Genomic DNA, 23,959 nt, shown 5'->3' with positions numbered 1-23,959 from the left:
GCAAACACAATGTATTTTTGTGGTTGTACATCATTAGAGTATCTGTTTCTGATACAAATTTTTAGGACTTACTGTATTGTTAATTATGTGTATGTGTGTATGTGTCTGTGTGAGTATGTACATGGGAGTAAGTACTTTTACTTTTGGAGGCCAAAAATGTGTGTCAGAGCTCCTGGAGCTGAAGCTACAGGAACCTGTGAGCCCTTCTGATATGAGTGCTGGGAACCAAACTTAAATCACTAGCAAGGACACTACACACTCTTAAACACTGCACTATCTTCTCAAGACCATTTTTTGTTTACTTTGGTTCAGTTTAGTTTCTAGTTTAGTTTAATTTAGCTTTAATAATCAACATAGCTGTTAAAAATCTTTGGGAACAAAATAAAACCAACAACAAAAGAAGAAGCAAAACAGCTGAGTGTGCATTAGAAACAGTTGAAAATAATCAAAACTTCAGTCTATCAGTGGTTCCAAAGATTTTGTTGTAGGGTGATGCTGCTTCATTTCTGAGTGTCTGTGCTCTCATCAGATCATGTAGCTGAAATCTGGCCACGGTCAGTGCACTAATGAAAAGCAGATTCTATCAGTCAATGTGAATGAGTGGCTCTCGACAATACATTTGAAACTCCTTAGCAGTAGAAAACTATTGATCTGAAAAACCATCAAATATTCATTAGTTAACATTCTAAGTTTCTTGTAAAAATGGGAAATGTAGCACGTTGTGAAATGAAATCTTCTAAACATAACAATAAATATTATCTTCGCTGACACTGTTGAGAAAACTGGGAAAATGGCTGATATAAACTTCTGTATAATTACTGGGCCACTATGGACTCTGGTAGGAGATAATGAATTCCCTACAGTCCCTGTCATTGTTTTGACTTAGGAATGATGCCTATTAGATTTGGATGTGAAATATCCCCCGAAGTTCTTGGCTAGAATACTTGGTGCTGATCCTGTGGCACTGTTTTGGAAAGTTGTGGGATATTAAGGAGATGAATTTTGACTATGAATAGCGGTCACTAGGTACAGGGTTGCTGTGGAGGCGGGAAGGACTTGGTGTGTTTTGCCTGGCCCACCTTCTTGTGTCGTTTCTGCTTTCTTCTCCGCTGAGTTAGGAGCAAACAACTGTCACACATTCTCAATCTTAGAGAACCACTTGCTGCCATGCCTTCCTTCTATGTCAAAATGTAGTTCCTCGATCTCAGTTGCTTCTTGTCATATACTCCATCTTAAAGATATGAAAAGTAGTTTTTTGACCTGGCCAAGCAGGAAGCGCCATCATGGGTGTTGACATTCACCACATCAAGGACTGAAAGGTTCCCACAAGGAATCCAAGAGCTGGGACATCTATTTTATCTAGCTGTGGCTGCTAGTCAAGCTTTATAGGTTTCTGGCCAGACAAGCCAATTCCACCTTCAATCAGATTGTGCTGGAAAGGATATTTATGAGCCACAAGAACCAGCAACCTCTGTCCTTGTCACATACGATCTAAAAGAAGTTTCTTGGCAGAGAGAACAAAACCAGTGTGGTTGTGGCAAAAGTCATGGATGATGTGAGGAATCTGGAATTGCCCAAGCTGAAGGTGTGTGCACTGTGGGTGAGCAGACATGCTGAAGTCACTCCCTTAAAGGTGGAGGTAATATCCTTACCTTCGACCTGCTGGCCCTAGAGTCTCTCAAGGGCCAAGGCAAGGTAGATGTAAGGGCCAAGAGGTGTCCAAGCATTTTGGTAAGGCCCCAGGGACCCCACACTGTCACACCAAACCCCACATCTGCTCCAAGTGTAGGAAGTTTAAACATGCCAGAGGCCAAAGGGTAAGCTGGGTTAAAGAAACTAACCCCGGATCTTACTGTTTATTAAAAAAAGGGTTTGGATGTTGAAAAAAAAGATATGGAAAGTAACTCATATAAAGACATAAAAGTAGCTCAGTGTAATCACCACTGCCTGATGACTGACTACATGAACCAGCAAAAATATTGATTTGTTTTCCATATTACATAGTTATGGACAGCATGGTCTGACAGACTTGAACTTACTTCTTGTTCCACATCTAAGACCCTGGAAAGATCGGTTGCTGGAGCAGGTCCTTGTATTGGATGTTCTAGTCCAAAGTCCACTTAGATAATAGCTGCTGCTGATGCCAGGCAAATAAAATGTCCAGTTATTAATATGCTGCTCCCTGCATCTCCAGGTAGTTTGCATCAGAATTCCAGGTGTTGCTTAGGCAATCCGTTTGCCACAGTTTGTAAGTTTTAATCTTTATTTACTGATCATAAAACATCATTGTCTCACCCACTCCTCCTATTCCCTAAGAAGAAAACAGGATGAATACCAAGATGAAAATAAGTGTTTCTTTCCCTTTTAACTTTCAACATGGTAGAATATTAACCTCCTTGCAAACAGTCATCATATAGGTAGAAATTATTTTGATTTAGTGATTTGTATTTGACTTTAAACTTTCAGAGGCCAAGTGATTCTTCATATTTATTGATGTATCACATTGGCAGTATAGAGATGGAATTATTTAAATCTACTTGTAACTCAAGCAAACCATTCATTTTAGCATAGCAGAATTGTCCATTTTGGGTGTGCCTAAAAACATGTTTTAGCAGCTGCTCTAGTGTTAATGTAATTAAAATATTCAGTTCTTATAAAAAATATCTGAGTTCACATGCAATGGTCAATGTGACACATGTCTATAATACCAGAAGGTAGAAGTAGGAGGAACAGACATTAAAGGTCATTCTTGACTACTCATTGAGTTCCAGGCCAGCCAGGAATGCATAAGACCCTGTCTCAAAAGAGATAAAGCCTTTTAGCTCAAGTGATAAATTAAATTATCACATCCTTTATGTGTTAATTTTTTAGCTATTGATAAAATTTGCCCATGACGAAGCTGGTGCCTTATTCATCTTTGTCTCCTGGACACTTAGTATAATTCAGAAAGCAAAGTAATGGACATTCAGTTAAATTTTTTGAACTGATTAACTAAAAATAGGAATTCATGAAATATCAAAAGTAATTCTCTACATATGAAAATCCCACAAGAAAGGACATAAAAAATGTGTTTGCATTGTTCAGGGTCTGGCAAGAAGAGGAGAGCACATTGTATTCTGGTGATTTGAAAACCAATTTTTTAATGCACTCTGTAAGGAGTGGGAAAAAAGTATAAGGAGAAAGGAAGAACAAGGGAAAGAATCATGGTATTTGATGGAGGATGAGAGAAAATGATCAACTCATTGGAAAAAGACTTGCATGGAGACTCCTGCAGTCTGGAGGCCATGCTCATGAGTCAGGGATATTGACAGTCCATATGAATGCTTGTAACAGAGAGAAGATAGTTCTCAACCCCAACCCCGGACAACTTTTACTATTCCTTCTTCCTTCACTACATTGTTAGATATTCCTACTTGACCATATCCTGCTAGAAGCCAAAGGGCAAGGAAGCCTGATGCTACATTCATGTCAGTTTTTAAGACAGGAACTGATTGGCCTGCTCTTTAATCACCTCCCCTTGAGTGGGGAGCAGCCTTACCAGGCCACAGAAGAAGACAATGCAGCCACTCCTAATGAGACCTGATATACTAGGATCAGAGGGAAGGGGAGGAGGACCTCCCTTATCAGTGGACTGGGAGAGGGACACGGGTAGGGAAGAGGGAGGATGGGATTGGGAGAGGAGGAGGGAGGAAGGTAAAGGGGCGATACAAAGTGAATAAACTCTAATTAATAAAAATAATTAAAAAATTAAAGAAAAAAAAGAAAATGGGGGATGAAGAAAGGTGAAAAAGAATCTTCAAATTTTTTGAAAAGAAATAACAGAGTAGTGTAGAGAGGAATAGAGTTAGCACTGAGACTGGTATGGAATTAAAACATGCAAACTATCTCCACTGTTAAGTGATGTGACAGTGTCTGGGACTAAGGCATACAAATTCTTGGGACTCTGAAAACATTATTCCAACAGGACCTGTCAAAGTTGACTGGACCTTATGAGACCTGAAATGTTTTTAGGGCAGAGTCTTCCCACTACCTACCATGCATCAGAAGACAGTAAGTTCCTATTAGCTAGTGGTTGGATGAATAAGAGGAGGAGTTTAGGGGAAGTAAGTCTTGTGTGATAGGTCAGGGAGCATGTGACCATAACAAAGTCAGTGGGATGGCTTCAAAGGAATGAACTTTTTGGTGGTTTGGAAAGTGGAGTTTTCATCTGCTGTTTGCCCTTGGAAAACAAAGATGTAGTCTCGTTAATCTAAGGTTTTTAACAATACAAAAATATAGTAAACTATAAGGAGATATAATTGTTACCCCTATGGCATGGTATGAATGTTCTGCTTCAGATACTAATCTTCAAACAACATTCTGATTACAGATTCCACTTCCATAGAAAATTGATACTTGGGAGCCATAGGGTGGCTAAGTAAGGGTGCATTCCAGCCACCAGAAAGCACTACTTCCCAGCATGCACTAGTAAGAGAGCCACACATTGATGCTTCCTTGTTTTCATTTTGGTTTCCATTTGTCAGAGTAATATGATTTTTATGTATTTATGCATAATATGCAATTGACCTTTTGTTGGTTATGGTGTATGCTCTGCTCTGTATATATATATATATATATATATATATATATATATATTTACCTCACTGTTTTGAGAAGTTTTGAAAAATGATACATACAAGGATTGAAGTGAAATTAATAACATTGAAGTCCCAAATCCATCACTCACTAGCTTTGTGAAGCAATCTGCCTATCAATTTTCTCATCATCAGGTCTTGAATTCCAGAAAAATGAGTACTCAAAAACTGCATTTATTTTTATATGACTTTAGAAATGTTCATTAAGCAAATGGTCATCTTTTGGGAGCCATTGCCATACATCATGTCTATATTCCTGTTTGAGAGATATAGTTACATGAGTAACTTCAATAGCAATTACTGAAGGGCATTAATAGAGATATATAGACTTCACAAATTTGTGGCCCTCTCTTTTGGTTGTGTTATGTCATAGGAGACTGATTTCTGTCATAGTGAGGTATCTAGGACTTTGGAATTCTGTCTATAAAGAAAGATATATTTGCATCGTTTTGTATTGTAGATTTAAGAAAAAGGCACACTCACCCTGTCAACTAAAACTGACTCAGAGGGGGAAATGCTCTCAGAGATGAAAGGAAGAATAAAACTAACAATGAGTGATGATGACTAGCCAACGATTATTAATCTCTGAATTACAATATTGTATTGGTGGTTGCCTCTATATAACATTTAATTATTCCGTTGTGTAAAAGTAGTAGGCAAGAAGGCATTGAAGTTATGATTGCACAGCTGTTGTAACTTGGCTAAAAGAAATACCTCTATTCTGTGAGTAGGATGAGTGGCTTTGCTCTAAATGAATATTAATTAAATGCTGGAATCATCCATGAGTCAGGAGAGGCAACTATTTGAGTCCATATTCTTCTCCCCTTCCTGATATCCAGACCAGCATTTGCTGAAGAATCATTTCTAAACACAGACCTTTCAGGGATTTTATGAATGTTGGGAATTTAAAAAAAAATGATCATGACTTAGTGTAGACTCAATAACTGCTTTAAGATTGAAGGAAAATCTTGCTTTATTTCTTCTGCTCACACACTGTCTCTGGGATTGCATCTTAAGGCTGGACATCCCTGCATGGAAGAACACCAGCATCTACAATTGGCTTCTAGTAAGACATCTCTAGAGAGCACTTGCCACCCCAGTCACCATAGGCTGGAGAGACTTTACTTCCCATTTTTTTCAGATCTTTGAGAAGAGATCAAAATAAATCTCTACTATTTCCATATTTATGAATTAAGTGGTTTCCCCTGAGGCGACCTCTGAGTATTCAGCAAGATAATAGTGCACTAAGAACCTAAATATGTTTACTCTTTAAAATGGAAATATGTTATTTCTCTGGATGGAAAGCTAATATATTTTTAGACGTTAGAGAAATGAGAAGAGTCAGTTTAACACATGCATGGATATAGTTGGATGAAAGAGCCTGCCTGATTTTCCATTGTATAATTGGGTGACTATATAATAATAATGAACGGTTCACAATATCTGAAAGAGACTTTGAATCTTATCTCCACAAAAAAATGATGAATACTTCATTTTCTGAATATATTAAATCGCTAGTCAGTGCACAATATTTACACCCACTGAAACAGCACACTGTTTCCTCAAAAGTATGTATAATTGTTAATCGACAATAAGAAGTTTAGAAAGATGTCAGAAAATTTTTAGAAAGGTAAAAAATAAACGACTATGATTTAATTCCCTAAAAAACTTTTCTATGCATATATATGCATGGAAATGTATTCAATATTGCTTTCATGTAGGAGAAATGCATATATATGTTATAAAATGTATCACTAACAAGTTAAATTTTCAAGGAAGCTTTCTATACAATTGTTAGCCCACTGTACCTAGTAAATAGGTTAAGGCTCAAAGAGTTTTCATGGCAGCTGATGACAGTCCTGCGGTTTAAATAGAGACATGGGTGATTTCAAGGTAAATCTAAAACTAATATTCCCTAAAACTAATATTTCAGTCAGAAATATTAGTCAGCAATGAAGGAGAGAGGTAGAATGTCCTTGAGAGCTTCTTTTCAAAGGACCTTGTTTGTAAATAGCAGGACTAGGCATTACTCAGTGATGGGACAGGCCAAGCCCACAAAAAAACACATTAGAACATTTGGGAACTATACCTGAGAAGCCTTGGAATTCCTAAAATTCATGAGCCTAGGAGACACTCTGTCAGACTGTGAGGTGTCAGTGTCACCTAGACCTCACAGGAAGTTCTAGCACAGGTTCATGTGGCTCACAGTTTTAAGTGACCATCCATAACCCAGCAGCCCACAAACACGCCCCTTCATCTTTCAATTATAAAGTAAAAACCTCATGCAACATCTGATCTCAAAAATACTCATCTTCACATTCCCAAGACAACTACCCTTATGCCCTCTAACTTGAAAACAATCACTTGAATCATTTTAGAATTCTATACATGCATACAATGCATTTTAGTCAAATCCTCCCACCCCTATTTTTCCTATTGCTCTCACCATTTTTCCCTCCCAAGTTGATGCACTTCAATTTGAACTCACTAAATCCACTTGGTGCTGCCATTACATGCTTACATTTAGGGCCATCTACTGAATCCTGGACGACCTCTTAGGGATCACTCCCTGAAGAAAACCGACTTTCCCCTCAAAAATTATGATGTTTCAGTAACTTTCACATAGGGCCAGGACTTGATGAAACCTTTTCCCTTTCTTGCTGGAATTTTGATATTGTATAGGTCTTGGGCATGTAGTCACAAGCTGCTATGAGGCCAAGTGAGTATCAGTACTCTATAACTTGAGAGCTGTTTATTTTTTTTTCTTTTTTTTTTTTTTTTTTTTTTTTTAGTGTGTGTGTGTGTGTGTGTGTGTGTGTGTGTATGGACCATAGAGGGGTCTTCCAGGGGACTTGAACCTGAACCATGTACCGTGGCTACTATGATCAAACAACAAATCCTACCAAACATCACTTAAGTAACTTGTCAAGTGAGAATGAGGCAGAGATGCATCATCAATGTGTCTTCTTTGGAGCTCACTTAGGATCCCTACACTGAGATGGTAGTGGTTGTAAATTTAAAGGCTGTTTCCTCAAGGGTGGTTTGATGTGACAATGTTTTATGTTTTGATGAACAAAAGCCAGTTTAGCTCTGTTCCTTCCCATCTCGGTCCTTTCAAACTGGGTTGCTAACTGCCCTGCATTATTCAGAAGCATCATGAGTCTCCAAACTAGCTTTTCCAGCTAAGCCAAGCAGGGGGAGCAGTCCTGTCTTATAGTCCTACTGAGGTCCCCTGCTGCTGCCTGCTGCTGGTTTCCTCCATGGTGACGTTCTCCTCAGCTGCAGCTGGTCTCACCATTCAATGGCTGGCTGAGCTTGCCCTTTTTGTTCAATAATTCATTGTGCAGGTGCAGCATAGGCATATCATTAAGAAATCTCAGAGTTTGAAAGAATTAGAAAATGAGTTATTGATTGTTTGCTTCTGGGTGCTGCATTTAATTTGGATATCGAGGAGTTTTCATGAGCTGCAAAGTGTCTACTCTACAGAGACTTTTATTATTTAACATTGCTTCATTTTCTTTTGGAAAAAAAATAATTGTTTTATTCCTATGGTCTGTTGAGTATCTTGCATGTAAAAAATTGGACGCAGCCAGTTGTTGAGGCAGAGTGTTAGACTTCACACACATAAAGATGGTAATTACACATTTTTAAGCAGAAACATCTTCCCCTTATCTACAGCTTGAAGATCTTAGGGTTATCACGGAACAGTGTTTTGGTATGATTTCTAAGAAGCATAAATACATTGTTTGTTCATTTTCTATGCAAAACAATGGAAAATCTTTTTCTGTCTTGTTGAAGCACATTTTTATTAAATAATCAGGTGTGCGTGATTGTTACCTTCAGTTGGCATCTTGGCACAACCTTGACTCACCTGGATAGAGCATCTCAATGAGGGGTTTTCTACATTTGGTTGGTCTGTGTGCATGTGTGTTGGGGGTTGCCTTAATTAATTGCATCGGGTGGGGGGCTGAGCTCACCATAAGTGGCATCATTTCCTAGTTTGCAGGGCATAACTATGTAAATTAAGCACATTTCTACTGATTCCTATTTTACCCCAGATGCTAAACCTTTTAAAATGAAATTTAGAATAGCATGCCACATCTCTCAATTCCCTATAACTTGTTATGTCTAGGTGATGTGGGCCTTACTTTGCTCACAGTCCCTATTGACAGGCTCAATATTCTAAGCAGATTTGATGAACCTTCCCCAGAAGAAAGAAATTAGAGGCCACAGATTGAGTCCTAAAGTTTCCTTAGAATTTGTGTGTGTGTGTGTGTGTGTGTGTGTGTGCATGTATGTGTGTGTGTCTGTGCATGTGTGTGAATATGTGCACATGATGGGGCTAGAGGTCAAATTCAGGTGCTATTTATTAAGAGCTATTCACCTGATTTTGGAGAAAGGTTGTCATCTTGACCTGGAGATGGTCAAGCAGAATCATCCAACTGGCTGGGTAGCAAATCTGGAGATCCTCCTACCCAGCATTCCCAGTGCTGGGAATACAAGCACGTGCTGCAAGGTCTGGATTTTTGTGTGGATTTGGGTGGGGGCACTCAGGTCCTCATGCTTGAGGAGCAGGAACCTAACCAACAGCCAAATCCCTGGCTTCTGCAGTGTTTGGTCTCTTTACATAACATCGTGCAAATTTATATACTCATAAAACTACTAAAGAGAGAATGAAGGAAATGATATAGGTAGATTAGAGATAGATAGATAGATAGATAGATAGATAGATAGATAGATAGATAGATAGATAGATAGGAAGGGAAGTCAGGAGGAAAGGAGGGAGGGAGAAGAGAAAGAAAGAGAGAGATATTAATGCTATTATGGTAGATCAGGAGAAAAGGTAAGCTTCTGCATGCAGGCCCTGTAGTCAGATTGGATAAGAAGAACTTATCTCCCAAACACTAAAGAGAAGGAATTGACAAGTCTTGTACACACCAAAGACAAATTGCATTTAAATATAACCTTTTCCACTAAGCTCTGAGGAAAATGCATGGTATTTTTCAAACCAGAAGTCCTGTACTGTTTTCTCCTTGGGGAAAAAAAGGCATTTTCCCTGCAAAGTTAAAAACAACTAGCTCTAAATGGATATTAGTCTAATCTGTCATCTTGAAATACACCTTAAGTGTGTGCCAGCTGACTTTGCCTTTAAGAAATATTGACAGCTTCTCAGCCCACAGTTTGTGTTCAGGACCACTTAATGTTCCTCTGATGTGCCCTCGCTATTTAAAGAATTAAGATTAAGAAATGCACTTGTCAGTGTTGATTTTTAGTGTTTGGATATCTTAAAAAGTTTTATTAAATTTATATTTGTTGTGCTTTCCAATGAGGAAAAAAGATCTAGGTATTCCAATTACCCTCTCTGGATAACAGTGGGCCCCAGAGTGCCAAATAGCTAATCTACTTTACAGTGTGGAGTGATGGCTGGCCTCTGAGGCAGGTAGATTTACTAGTCAAGAACAAAACAATACAAAACAAATGAACAATATTGACTTTTCAAAGTGTTCTTTTTGTTATGGGCAGAGCTTGCTCTAGTAAGGCAACATGATTTTATTATTTCAGCAATATCAGGTTGCTGGATGGGGGTTGGGGGCAGAAAATTTTTCAAAAGCACTTTCATATAGCTGTCACTAATATCCAGGATGCAGATTGAGGGTCTAATATCATCCTGTTTTATAAATAAAAAGAGATCAGATTGACTGTACTCCAATGCATGAGAGAAAGGTGTGTGTTGTTTAGTACCAAGCACAGTCAGAGAAAGAAATTCCCTCTACAGGAAACATTCCAGCAACAGTCACCTGCTAGTCAGAACAAGTAGGGAAATCAGGGTGTCTTGCTATTAGAGGCTGGAAGCTGAACTTTTATAAATTTCCTTTTCCTTCTGTTAGGAATAAGTGTGGCTTTACTGTATTTGCACAGGGTGTGGATTTTCTATCACAGATCAGTGCAGGAAAGACAGAAACATTTCTTACGTGTTCATTTCAAATAGAATCTGTAAAAAAAAAAAAAAAAACAACAACAAAGATTAGAAATCAGGAAAAGAACAGTTTTATATCTACCTGCTGAAGCATTCACTTTTCTTTGGCTGTTAGCTGTATTTGTCCTAAATTGGTAACTGCTTTGTTTAAAAAATCTGCTTCATGCTCTCATTTTCTTGTGCCACATTTCTTTATCTCTAGAGGATCTTAGAAGTCCATACATGAAAACTATTTTTTTTAATGCTTCAGAATTGTAGAGGGGCAAAGCTAATGGAGTGATACAAACCAAGAATTATAAGGGTCTGTAAGACAGTTCTTCTTTGAAATAATTTTAAATGATTTATTATTTAATACAATTTATTCACTTTGTATTCCCACTGCAGCTTCCCATCATCTCCCAGCTGTAGCCCTGACCCCCATCCCCTCCCAGTCCCACCCTCACTCTCTCTTCTCTCCCTATGCCCCTCCCCTAGTCCACTGATGGGGGGATACTCTTCCCCTACTTTCTGACCTTAGCTCATCAGGTCTCATCAGCACTGTCTACATCCTCTTTTTCTATGGCCTGGCAAGGCTGACCACCACCCTGCAGTGGGAGGTGATCAAAGAGCCAGCCACTGAATACATGAATAAGACAGCCCATACTTGTCTTAATAGGGAACCCACATGGAGACTGATCTGCCATGGGCTACATCTGAGCAGGGGTCTAGGTCTTCTCCATGCATGGTGCTGGGTTGGTGCATCTGTCTCTGCAGGCCCCTCTAGGCCAAGATTTTTTGGCTCTGTTGGTCTTCTTGTAGAGCTCCTGTCCCCTCCAGGTCTTTCTATCTCCCCCTTCTTCCATAAGATCGTCTGTACTGTGTTCAAAGTTTGACTATGAGACACAATATCTGCTTTGATGCCATGCTGGGTATATTCTTTCAGAGGCCCTGGGTAAGCTCTTTCAGAGCTTCTGTAAGCTCCTGTCCTACTGCATGTATTTTCCCACTTCCGATGTCTATATTGTTTGCCCTAATAGAAGGCACAATCATTGGGGATTGCCTAAACCATTGTGGCCATTCAACAATTAAGAAATGAATCCTTTAGGTCATTTTCAGGTGCCATGTTGTCAACGTTTCATGGGAATAGCTTCCCTGACATCACAAAGGGATGCAATCTCTCAGCCAACTTCTTGTTCTTTTTCCTTACAGTCTTTCTGAGGTCTATCCTGTGATGTTCCCTGAAGTTTTAAGTATAAGGAGTCAAGCTGTAGCTATCAGTGAGAGCTAGAGAAATAGTCTTCCTCGAGAAAGAGCCCAGCCATTTGGTATGTAAAACCAAGTGGTCAGCCCTGAAATCACATGCATACAAGTAACATCATGTGGACTGAGCAGGTTGTATTTCTATAATTAAGATTAAAGTAAACAAAAAGGCCATGCAAGCAGTTGCCCACAGAAGACAGTGTTGGGCCCCATGGAGCTAGGCTCACAGGCAGATTTTTTTTTTAACTTTTAACTTTATTTATTTAGTTGTTCACTTTTTTTTTTTAAATTTTTCATCAATTACACTTTATTCATTCTGCATCCCCCCATAAGCCCCTCCCTCCTCCCATCCCAATCCCACCCTCCCTCCTCCCTCTGCTTGCATGCCACTCCCCAAGTCCACTAATAGGGGAGGTTCTCCTCTCCTTTCTGATCTTAGTCTGTCAGTTCACATCAAAAGTGGCTGTATTGTCCTCTACTGTGGCCTGGTAAGGCTGCTCCCCCCCCCCAGAGGGAGGTGATCAAAGAGCAGGCCAATCAGATTATGTCAGAGGCAGTCCCTCTTCACATTACTATGTAACCCAATTGGACTCTGAACTGCCCTGGGCTACATCTGTGCAGGGGTTCTAGGTTATCTCCATGAATAGTCCTTGGTTGGAGTATGAGTCTCTGGGAAGTTCCCTATGTTCAAATTTTCTTGTTCTGTTGCTCTCCTTGTGGAGACCCTGTCCTCTCCAGCTCTTACTATTTCCCAGTTCTTACCTAAAATTCCGTTCACTCTGCCCAACAGTTGCCCATCAGGCTCAGCATCTGCTTTGATAGTCTGAAGGGCAGAGGCTTTCAGAGGCCCTCTGTGGTAGGTTCCTAGGTTGTTTCCTGTTTTCTTCTTCTTCTGATGTCCATCCTCTTTGCCTTTCTGGATGGGGATTGGACGTTTTAGTTAGGGTCCTCTCTCTTGCTTAGTTTCTTTAGATGTACAGGTTTTAGTGGGTTTGTCCTATGTTGTATGTCTATATGAGTGAGTATATACCATGTGTGTCTTTTTGCTTCTGAGACAACTCACTCAGGATGATCTTTTCCAGATCCCACCATTTACCTGCAAATTTCATGATTTCCTTATTTTTCATTGCTGAGTAATATTCCATTGTGTAGATGTACCACAATTTCTGCATCCATTCTTCAGTTGAGGGGCATCTGGGTTGTTTCCAGCTTCTGGCTATTACAAATAAAGCTGCTACAAACATGGTTGAGCAAATGTCCTTTTTGTGTACTTGAGCCTCTTTTGGATATATGCCCAGTAGTGGTATGGCTGGATCTTGAGGAAGTGCTATTCCTAGTTGTCTGAGAAAGCGCCAGATTGATTTCCAGAGTGGTTGTACAAGTTTACATTCCCACCAGCAGTGGAGAAGGGTTCCTCTTTCTCCACAACCTCTCCAGCATGTGTTGTCACTTGAGTTTTTGATCTTGGCCATTCTCATGGGTGTAAGGTGAAATCTCAGGGTTGTTTTGATTTGCATTTCCCTAATGGCTAATGAGGATGAGCATTTCTTTAAGTGCTTCTCTGCCATTCGGTATTCCTCTACAGAGAATTCTCTGTTTAGCTCTGTTCCCCATTTTTTAATTGGATTACTGGGATTGCTGCTTTTCAGCTTCTTTAGTTCTTTATATATACTGGATATGAGTCCTCTGTCAGATAAAGGGTTGGTGAAGATTCTTTCCCAATCTGTAGGTGGTCGCTTTGTTTTGATGACGGTGTCCTTTGCTTTACAGAAGCTTTTCAGTTTCATGAGGTCCCATTTATTGGTTGTTGTTCTTAGAGCCTGTGCTGTTGGTGTTCTGTTCAGGAAGTTTCCCCCTGTACCAATGAGTTCTAGGGTATTTCCCACTTTTTTTTCAAGCCGATTTAATGTGTCTGGTTTTATGTTGAGGTCTTTGATCCACTTGGACTTCAGTTTTGTGCAGGGTGACAAGTATGGATCTATTTTCATTTTTCTACATGTAGACATCCAGTTAGACCAGCACCATTTGTTGAAGATGCTATCTTTTTTCCATTGTATGGTTTTGGCGTCTTTGTCAAAGATCAGGTGTCCATAAGTGTGTGGATTTATTTCTGGGTCCTCTGTTCGGTTCCATTGATCCACCATTCTGTTTCTATGCCAGTACCATGCAGTTTTTAAAACTGTTGCTCTATAGTACAACTTAAGATCAGGGATGGAGATACCTCCAGAAGATCTTTTATTGTAGAGGATTGTTTTAGCAATTCTGGGTTTCTTGTTATTCCATATGAAGTTGAGAATTTTCCTTTCCAGGTCTGTAAAGAATTGTGTTGGTAATTTGATGGGCATTGCATTGAATCTGTAGATTGCTTTTGGTAAGATGGCCATTTTTACTATGTTAATCCTACCAAGCCATGAGCATGGGAGATCTTTCCATCTTCTCATATCTTCTTCTAATTCTTTCTTCAGAGATTTGAAATTTTTTTCATACAAGTCTTTGACTTCCTTGGTTAGGGTTACTCCGAGGTACCTTATGTCATTTGTGGCTATTGTGAAGGGTGTTGTTTCCTTAATTTCTTTCTCAGCCCTTTTGTCTTTTGTATACAGGAGGGCTACTGATTTTTTTGAGTTAATTTTGTATCCTGCCACTTTGCTGAAGGTGTTTATCAGCTGTAGGAGTTCCCTGGTAGAGTTTTTGGGGTCATTCACGTATACTATCATATCATCTGCAAATAGTGATAATTTGACTTCTTCCTTTCCAATTTGTATCCCCTTGATCTCCTTCAACTGTCTTATTGCTCTAGCAAGGACTTCCAACACTATGTTGAAGAGATATGGAGAGAGTGGGCAGCCTTGTCTTGTCCCTGATTTCAGTGGGATTGCTTTAAGTTTCTCTCCATTCAGTTTGATGTTGGCTATAGGCTTGCTGTATATCGCCTTTACTATGTTTAGATATGTGCCTTGTATCCCTGATCTCTCCAATACTTTGAACATGAATGGATGTTGGATTTTGTCAAAGGCTTTTTCAGCATCTAGGGAGATTATCATGTGGTTTTTTTCTTTCAGTTTGTTAATATGGTGGATCACATTGATGGATTTCCGTATATTGAACCACCCCTGCATACCTGGGATGAAGCCTACTTGGTCATAGTGGATAATATCTTTGATGTGTTCTTGGATTCGGTTTGCAAGTATTTTATTAAGTATTTTTGCATCAATGTTCATAAGGGAGATTGGCCGGAAATTCTCTTTCTTTGTTGAGTCTTTGTGAGGTTTAGGTACCAAGGTGACTGTGGCTTCATAGAATGAATTTGGTAATATTCCTTCTGTTTCTATTTTGTGGAATAGTTTGAAGAGAATTGGTGTTAGCTCTTCTTTGAAGGTCTGGTAGAATTCTGCGCTGAAGCCATCTGGTCCTGGGCTTTTTTTGGATGGGAGACTTTTGATGACCGCTTCTATTTCTTTGGGGGATATAGGTCTATTTAGTTGATTTACCTGGTCCTGGTTCAGCTTTGGTAAGTCAAATCGATCAAGAAAATTGTCCATTTCATTTAGATTTTCAAATTTTGTGGCATATAGACTTTTGAAGTAAGTCCTAATGATTGTTTGGATTTCCTCAGTGTCTGTAGTTATATCCCCCTTTTCATTTCTGATTTTGTTGATTTGGGTGGTGTCTCTCTGCCTTTTAGTTAGCCTGGCTAAGGGTTTGTCGATCTTGTTGATTTTCTCAAAGAACCAGCTCTTGGTTTCATTGATTCTTTGAATTGTTTTATTTGTTTCCAATTGATTGATTTCAGCCCTGAGTTTGATTATTTCCAGCTGTCTACTCCTTCTTGGTGTGTCTGCTTCTTCTTTTTCTAGGGTTTTTAAGTGAGCCATTAGGGTGCTTGAATCAGCTGTCTCGAATTTCTTTTTGAAGGCACTTAGTGCTATGAACTTTCCTCTTAGCACTGCTTTCATTGTGTCCCACAAGTTCGGGTATGTTGTGTCTTCATTTTCATTGATTTCTAGAAAGACTTTAATTTCTTTCTTTATTTCTTCCCTGACCCAGCTGTCATTTAGTAACAAGTTGTTCAGTTTCCATGTGTGTGTAGGCTTTTTGTTATTTCTGTTATTGTTGAGGTCCAGCTTTATTCCATGGTGATCAGACAAGATACATGGGATTATTTCAATCTTCTTGTATTTGTTGAGGCTTGCTTTGTGACCCACTATGTGGTCTATTTTGGAGAAGGTTCCGTGAGGTGCTGAGAAGAAGGTAAATTCTTTTGTGTTTGGGTGTAAAGTTCTGTAAATGTCTGTTAGGTCCATTTGATTCATGACCTCTGTCAGAGACATTGTTTCTTTGTTTAATTTCTGTTTGGTTGACCTGTCCTTTGTTGAGAGTGGGGTGTTGAAGTCTCCCACTATTAATGTGTGTGGATCTATATGTGCTTTAAATTTTATCAATGTATCTTTCACAAATGTGGGTGCCCTTGTATTTGGGGCATATATGTTCAGGATTGTGATGTCTTCCTGGTGGAATTTTCCCTTGATGAGTATGAAGTGTCCTTCCCCATCTCTTTTGATTAATTTTGGTTGAAAGTCTATTTTATCAGATATTAGAATGGCTACTCCTGCTTGCTTCTTGGGTCCGTTTGCTTGGAAAGTCGTCTTCCAACCCTTTACCCTCAGGTAATGTCTATCTTTGTGTCTTAGGTGTGTTTCTTGTATGCAACAGATTGCTGGGTTTTGTTTACGTATCCATTCTGTTAATCTGTGTCTTTTTATTGGAGAGTTGAGTCCATTGATGTTGAGAGAGATTAATGACCAGTGGCTGTTAGATCTCTTGATTTTGATGTTGGCTGTGGTCATCAGGTTGTGTGCTTGGTTGCTTTTTGTTTTACTGAAGTGAGGTTATTTATTTCCTGTGTTTTCTTGAATGTAGCTAGCTTTCTTGGGTTGTATTTTCCCTTCCAGTGTCTTCTGTAATGCTGGATTTGTTTGTAGGTATTGTTGAAATTTGTTTTTGTCATTGAATATCTTGTTTTCTCCATCTATGAGGACTGAGAGTTTTGCTGGGTATAGTAGCCTGGGCTGACATCTGTGTTCTCTTAGGGTCTGCATGATATCCGTCCAGGCCCTTCTGGCTTTCATAGTCTCTGTTGAAAAGTCAGGTGTGATTCTAATGGGTTTGCCATTATATGTTACTTGGCCTTTTTCCCTTGCAGCTTTTAGTATTTTTTCTTTGTTCTGTATACTTACTGTTTTGATTATTATGTGGCGGGAGGATTTTCTTTTTTGGTCAAATTTGCTGGGTGTTCTGTAGGCCTCATGTATTCTAATTGGCCTCTCCTTTAGCTTGGGGAAATTTTCTTCAATGATTTTGTTGAAAATATTTTCTGGGCCTTGGAGAAGGGAGTCTTCTTTTTCCTCTATACCTATTATTCTTAGGTTTTGTCTTTTCATATTGTCTTGCATTTCTTGGACGGTCTGTGTCAGGAATTTTTCAGATTTAACATTTTCTTTGACAGATACATCGATTTCTTCCATTGTATCTTCTACACCTGAGATTCTTTCTTCCATCTCTTGTAGTCTGTTGGTTATGCTTACCTCTGAAGTTCCTGTTTTCTTCCCTAGATTCTTCCTTTCCATTATTTCTTCCATTTGTGTTTTCTTTAATTTTTCCAATTCTATCTTCAGGTCTTGAGTTGTTTTGTTTACTTCCTTCACCTGTCTGATTGTACTTTCCTGTTTTTCTTTTAGTTCCTTCAACTCTGTTTCTTTCATTTCATTCAGTGTTTTAAGCATTTCCTTTCTAAAGGCCATAAACTGTTTGTCTGCAGCTTCCTCTATTTCTTTACGGATGGCAATATTCTGTTTGAGTTTATCTTCCTCTATGTCTTTACGAATCTTATTTGTTTCCTCTGTTATCATCTTCATGAGCATACTTGTTAGGTCATCTTCTTGGATTTCAGTTATGGTGGGGTGTCCAGGGCTACTTGCCCCTGGGCAACTGGGTTCTGGAGATGCCATATTGCTCTGTCTTTTGTTGCTTGAGCTTTTACGCTGGCCTCTACCCATTGTGTTATCTTAGGAGTTTGGGGTTATTTTCTGGTGGTTCCTGGGGATCCTGTGGTGGAGAGAATCCCCTTTGCAGAAAGCTGGATTTTCCTGAAGGATGTCTTCTCAGCTTTTTGGGTATAGTCCCTGGATGGCTGGTATTTTTTCAGGAGTTGCTCACCTCAAGGATATAGACCTGAGTGGTAACTGTGGTCTTTGTTAGTCGAGAGGGTTCTCCTCTCACCCAGGGAAGTCCTGAGGGCAGCTGCCCTGTTTCTGGGTTTCTTGTTGCAAATTTAATGATCAGCTGCTGTGACCCAGTTGGACATCCGGCGCGCCTCAACTGTTTGTGCTTGTGTCTGGAGCACAGCTGAGTGCTGGCGCCTCGGCCCCACTAGACTACTAGACTTTTTCTAGGGAAGGATTGGGTGATTTAGATCAGTACAGTTTCCTTCCTTCCCCGTGGATTCTCTGGAGACAAGGACTCCCAGTGTCTTTTTTTGCCCTGGTGCACACTGCTCAGTGTCCGCCAGCTGGCTGGCCACAGAAATTTGCCTGTGCCTGGAGCACAGCTGTGTGAGGGCGGCTCAGTCTCTGCCAGCTGTCTGGTGCGCAGAAACTGCCTGTGTCTGCCTTTGCGGCTTTTGGGGGCCTGAGTGCTTCCCTCAGATGGGTAATTTTCCGGGGACCTTTTCAGGTTGGGGGTGAGCTGAGTGCTCTGAGATCAGACCCGCCGTTTCTATCTCCGGCGGCGAATCAGGCGCGCAGGCAGGCAGGGCTCTGTGCTGGAACCTGAGTCCCCGGCTCTGGCTCTGGGCTGGCTCCTGGGGTGCCCGTGGAACCCGCCCGAGTCTTTTCCAGGGGATGTCTGGGTGACCTAAGGCCGGTCCCAATCGTTTCCTGTACCCTGGGGTTATCTCTCGACTGAAAATTCCAGTCTCTGATAGTGTGGTGCCCAAGGTTCAGTCTGGGACCGTGACCAGAGACACTGGCTTGTGGCTCTGGGCTGGGGCTGGGGCTGGCGGCCGGCAGCCAAGCGTCTGGCAGAACCCGGATATCTTCCGCGGTTTAGCCGGGTGAGTTAAAAGCTGATTGAATCCCCCACCGTGGGGTATCCTCTCACCTGGGAAACACAATGACTGTGTTTTATGGCCGAGAGTTCTGATTGCTGATCGCTGTGCTGATCCTGCTGTGCTGCTGCTCAGAATGAGAGTCCTCCCGGCGCCGCCATCTTGCCCCTCTAGTTGTTCACTTTACTTCCCAGTCATAGTCCTCTTCCTCCTCTCCTCCTGGTCCCACCCTTACTCCTTCTTGCTCCACCCTCCTTTAGCTCTCAGGAAAGCCTCTCTTCCCCCACTAACCCACCCCAGCAATTTAAGTCTGTCTAGACTGAGCTCATCTTCTTCCGCAGTGACCTGGCCAGGCAGCCCCACCAGGGGAAAGTGATTGAAAAACATGCAATAGAGTCCATGTCAGAAACATCTCCCACTCTCTTTACTAGGAAACCCACAAGAAGACCAAGTTGCCCATTGGGTATATATGGGTAGGGAGCCTAGATCCAGTCCATGCATGGTCCTTGACTGGTGCTTCAGTCTCTTCAGGATCCCCTGGGCCCTGTTTGGTGGGACCAATTAATATATGATGAGGCTTGCAATGGATCTTCTATGAAAGAGGTTTACTAGGTGGATATAAAGAGAGGGAGAACAGGACATGATGGGGAGAAAGAGAAGGGAAGTTGCCTCTATACAGAAAGGAACCAAGAGAGCAAGAGAAGAGAGGATCAAGAGAGCAAAAGAGGGACCATATGTCAGGTTGTCCCTTTAAAAAAAGGCAAGGTAACCACGCCTTCTAGGTGTGGCCACCTGGCTGGCAACACATGATGACATCATAAATTGCTAGGCAACCCAGAAGCAGCTTTTGTTCCAAAATCCTAAGATTCCTCCCTTTTTCTATAATTAAAAAAGTGAGGAACTTGGGCTGCTTTTTATAAAGTAAAAGCATATAAATTTAGGTTCATTGGAAGCAGCTCTTGGTTGTCATGCAAGGGGTTAAGAGAGAGAGAATTATAGCAACAAAATGGTCAGATTACAAGATCAAGAGTAAGGGAAGCCTCTGCCCTAGATAATTTAGGGTAGAGGGTTGTCAGTAGAGAGTTGCCAGCCATGCAAGGCAGCAGGTAGGGACTGGGGAACGCTGGGAGAACCTGGAGCTGCTTGTTCTAGTCCTGAAGCACACCATTTCAGCCTTTTGTTAATAAGTGAATAATGGCCATAGATTCTCTTCTGGTTACTTCCTGCTGACACTGAGGGTACTGTAGGGAGGTCATAAGGCTGAAATGTTGGCCAAGTCTAGGAAGAACAGGCTGTTTTGATGCTGTCCAGGGTCTGTGAGAACATCCGTGGCTGGGAGGGAAAGTGCAGGTACAGCTTGATGGAAGTCTCTGAGGCCAGAGTTGAATACTTGTAGCTGTTTTGGCACTGTTGTGCTTATATTGTTTGACACCTATACCTTGGCTATAGGAAGCATCTGTGTCTGGCAGGACACTGAAAAAAATATATATATATGCAAAAGATAAAATTAAGTAGGTTATGGAGAAAATCCTTTAGGTGTTCATACAAACAGAGGTGGAAGGTTTGGATCAATGAGACTTGAACATGGGAACCTCTGTCTACCTGGGGGCACCTTTATTTACCCAATCACTGGCAGTAGTTAAAAAAGACTTTGTTTTGGATCTGTCATTGAGGTGAGGTTTGGTTACAGAAGTGTGTAAACTCAGAGGCCCTAGTGCTAGCTGGCACTAGGTGTAGAAACTTGAAATTCTCCAGAAGACATCCTAGAGGAGAATCTGGAGGAACAGGCATCTGGGTGTTTCCCATTGCGAGGCAGAGAAGCCAGGGACCTTCCAAAGGTATCCCAAAGAGAAGATATGACTGAAGCAAGAGGTCTACCTGGTCCAATAGCTCATCAGCTTTTGGCCAGAGACAGAGGTGCAGATGCCCAGCAGGGATGGCTAAGAGCACGATGGTTTGCATAGCGCTAGGTCTTCCCACGAGTGAGGGGCGGGGGGAGAAGAAACCGTGTGTGAGTGAGGAAAAGTGAGGCCCTAAAATGGAGTTCAGCAGAGAGGGTCAACCTTACACAGTTAAGATTATGACTGGAATGGGTCCCTCCGTCTCAAAAATAGTTCGAAGTTGCCAGCGCTCTGCGGTCAAGCTTCCCCTACCAAGAGAGATGTTTTATGCTGAAAAATGGGGTGAACTCACCAATCCAGTGACTGGTCAATAAGGAGAACTCACCAATCCAGCCAGTGTTGCATGCAGTAAATAGCAGTCTGGTAGCCAGTAAAGGAAGTCCCAAAACCAGGGAAAGGGGAGGAGTCCCACCTTTTGAGATAGGCAAGAAGTACAATACTCATATGGAGTCCAATTGACCTGAGAGGTGAATTTAGGTGGACTTTCTGCAGCTTACAAGAATTACTTTTAAGTTTTAAGAAGGAGATAAAACTTTAGACATGTTAGTATCACAATTGTACTCTGCACTGAAATATACATTGTAGAAAAAGCAGTAGACATACATATTTGTGTTAATAGCATAAGTATTTTTTTAAGGTGAGCTCTGAAAAGGCAAAAGCCTTTTATGAAGTAAAAGGGAAACTCACTTGATCTTAACTTTTAGTATAAGCATACATATTATGGAGGCTTACAATCTTGAGCTTAGAACCATAATAGTACGTGGTATAGTGGAAAGTTTTTGTGCTAGAGTCAGATTAATAAATTAGAGCTCTATTGATAAAAGTCAAAGCTCTGGACAGTCAATACACCTGTAGCATAGCAACAGGAGGAAATAGTAGGCCTTTTTACCTATTTAAGATACCTTAAATCAAATTAGACCTTGTAACCTTTATAACTTGCATTCGCCAACCTTAAAACACTTTCTTAGACCCTCAAACATTCATAACTTGCATTACCAACCTTAAGACACATCTTTAGACTCTCAAAAATATATAATTTGTATTTACCAACCTTAAGATACTTTTTTTAGACTCTCAATTATGTTTAACTTATGTTTACCAATCTTAAGGCATTTTTTAGACTCTCAAGCATGTATAACTGGTGTTTATCTATCTTAAGACACTTTTTTAGAGTCTCAAATATTTTTTGATAGGGACCTTTGTATTTAGTTATCTACCATGAGACATAGTTGAGAATGCTATGAACATTTATTGTCCTTTAGTTAGATAAAAGGATGGTAAAAGGTTACATTTAGGACTGTTTCTTGAGTCTGGCAACAAGACATATTGTGTCTAGGCCTGACAATAGTAGCTCTAGGACTTAGGCATAAGGCCTGGTCTCCTGCATATGAAGAGAACTGGAATTTGAAGTCTCCCAACATAGAAGTTGGTAATATGTCCGTAGGACCTCATTGTGAGGCCAAAAACAGATGTGTAATGTTACTCCCGGGTTTGGTGATGATGGTGGAGATTGCTGAGTCAAGGAGCCATTTGTCCTCCATGAGGCCAAAGAGCTAGAAGGCTGGAAGTGTCTGTGGCTCTTGTGCTGGTTGAACCTCCATGGCTAGGCACAAAGGACAAGCCTGCATGGGAGCATTTGTCTTCCAGAGGCCAGTCTGCCAGCAGGCAGTGTGTGGTCTGTTTAGGCAGCAGAGGGACCAGCATCCACTTGGCTGCATTTGAAAAAGTCACCTGGCAGAACTGACTTTTGGCTATGCAAACCTCTTGCCTTTTTTGCGGGAATGCCAGTAGCCTCAGAGCACAGCTAAGGTCTGGAGACAGTCGGGAGGGCTCTTAATATTTTTACCAACTCCTATATGGTGACTTAAGGACCATCCTCAGCTGTTTATTAAAAATTGCAGTGAGACCATGTTTGCATCTGTAGGACTACAAATGTATATCTAGATATTTATGAGATGATTATTAACTTGCATTTGTTAACCATTAAATATTAGGCCTTTAGGTTTTGTCTTTGCTAAGTTAGAACCTTAAAAGTAACGAATATAGTCCATTAAAGTGAGAGCACAAGAGTTTTTTGTATGATTTAGTATATAAAATTTACAGCTTATAATAGTCTAAGGCTATAGTATAGATTAATAATAATATCATTTTAAGAGAACAAGACCAAGCGTATTTTAACCTTTTTTATAGTAGAGATGCAGCAAATTGACCCAGTTTTAACATAAATACATTTTTTAAATTAATAGATCTTAATTTAGAATATTGGTAAACAACTTGTACGTAATAATGAACCCCTGAGCTATAAGTTTAAAATCAACAATTTAGCAGAAGAGTATAAAGCAATTTTAAAATTATATTTGAATTTATTATAGCAGACCCATTAGCAGAAAGCCTAGTGGTGTATCTGGATCATGAGCAAGACATAGCAGGAGAGACAGCAACAGCCTTTATTAATTTAGGAACTGAAAAGATATAGGCAGTTAAATTTACATTTTAAACCAACTTAACTTGAATAGATATTTATAACTTTGAAATTTTATTTTTTTATAAAATTTATTTTGAAGTAGGGTTGAATTACAGATAGTAAAATATAACTTTGAATTTTTCTAAAAGTCCATACCAATTAAAAATGAGGCTTGTCTTTGTAGCCTAGTCTAAAAGATAAAATAAAGTTAGTTATGATTAAAGAAGCCTTGTAAATGTAAACTCAATGAGAAGATTATATAAAATATTAGATAAGGAATTTAAAGCATATAAAATATAAGAGTAGACTGTACAGAAATCAACAAGAAAAGATTTTTTAAAGCTTGGAAGCAGCCTCTTAGTCAGAAGAATGCATGGAGATAGGAATGGAAAGAAAGGGGCTTGGTGGGGGAGGGGGAGCACATGGCAAGGTGGAACTCTGTTGCCAGACTCAAATGGCAGCGATGCCACGTGAAAGTCTATGGTGAGGCTATGGCTTCGCCCACTTCCTTCCAAAACCAACATGTTGTCGTATGTATTGCGGGAGATTTAAAATCCCGCGGGAGTTTTAAAATTTTATTTAAGAGAGAGCTCCGAGGCTGTGCTGAATTTTTAGAAATTTCTTACCTAAAGCGGCGTG

At 40.2% G+C, this 23,959-nt stretch overlaps 1 pseudogene; it reads left to right on the top strand.

Annotated features, from left to right (window-relative positions):
- The first annotated feature begins 1,283 nt into the window (after positions 1–1,283).
- LOC110564559 (large ribosomal subunit protein eL18-like) overlaps positions 1,284–23,959 on the top strand; it is a 176,337-nt pseudogene continuing 153,661 nt past the window's right edge.

Source organism: Meriones unguiculatus, chromosome 16 (genome assembly GCF_030254825.1).
Source record: "Meriones unguiculatus strain TT.TT164.6M chromosome 16, Bangor_MerUng_6.1, whole genome shotgun sequence".
Lineage (NCBI taxonomy): Eukaryota > Metazoa > Chordata > Mammalia > Rodentia > Muridae > Meriones > Meriones unguiculatus.
Note: the sequence above shows the minus strand (reverse complement) of the source record. Positions and strands in the feature narration are given on the sequence as shown.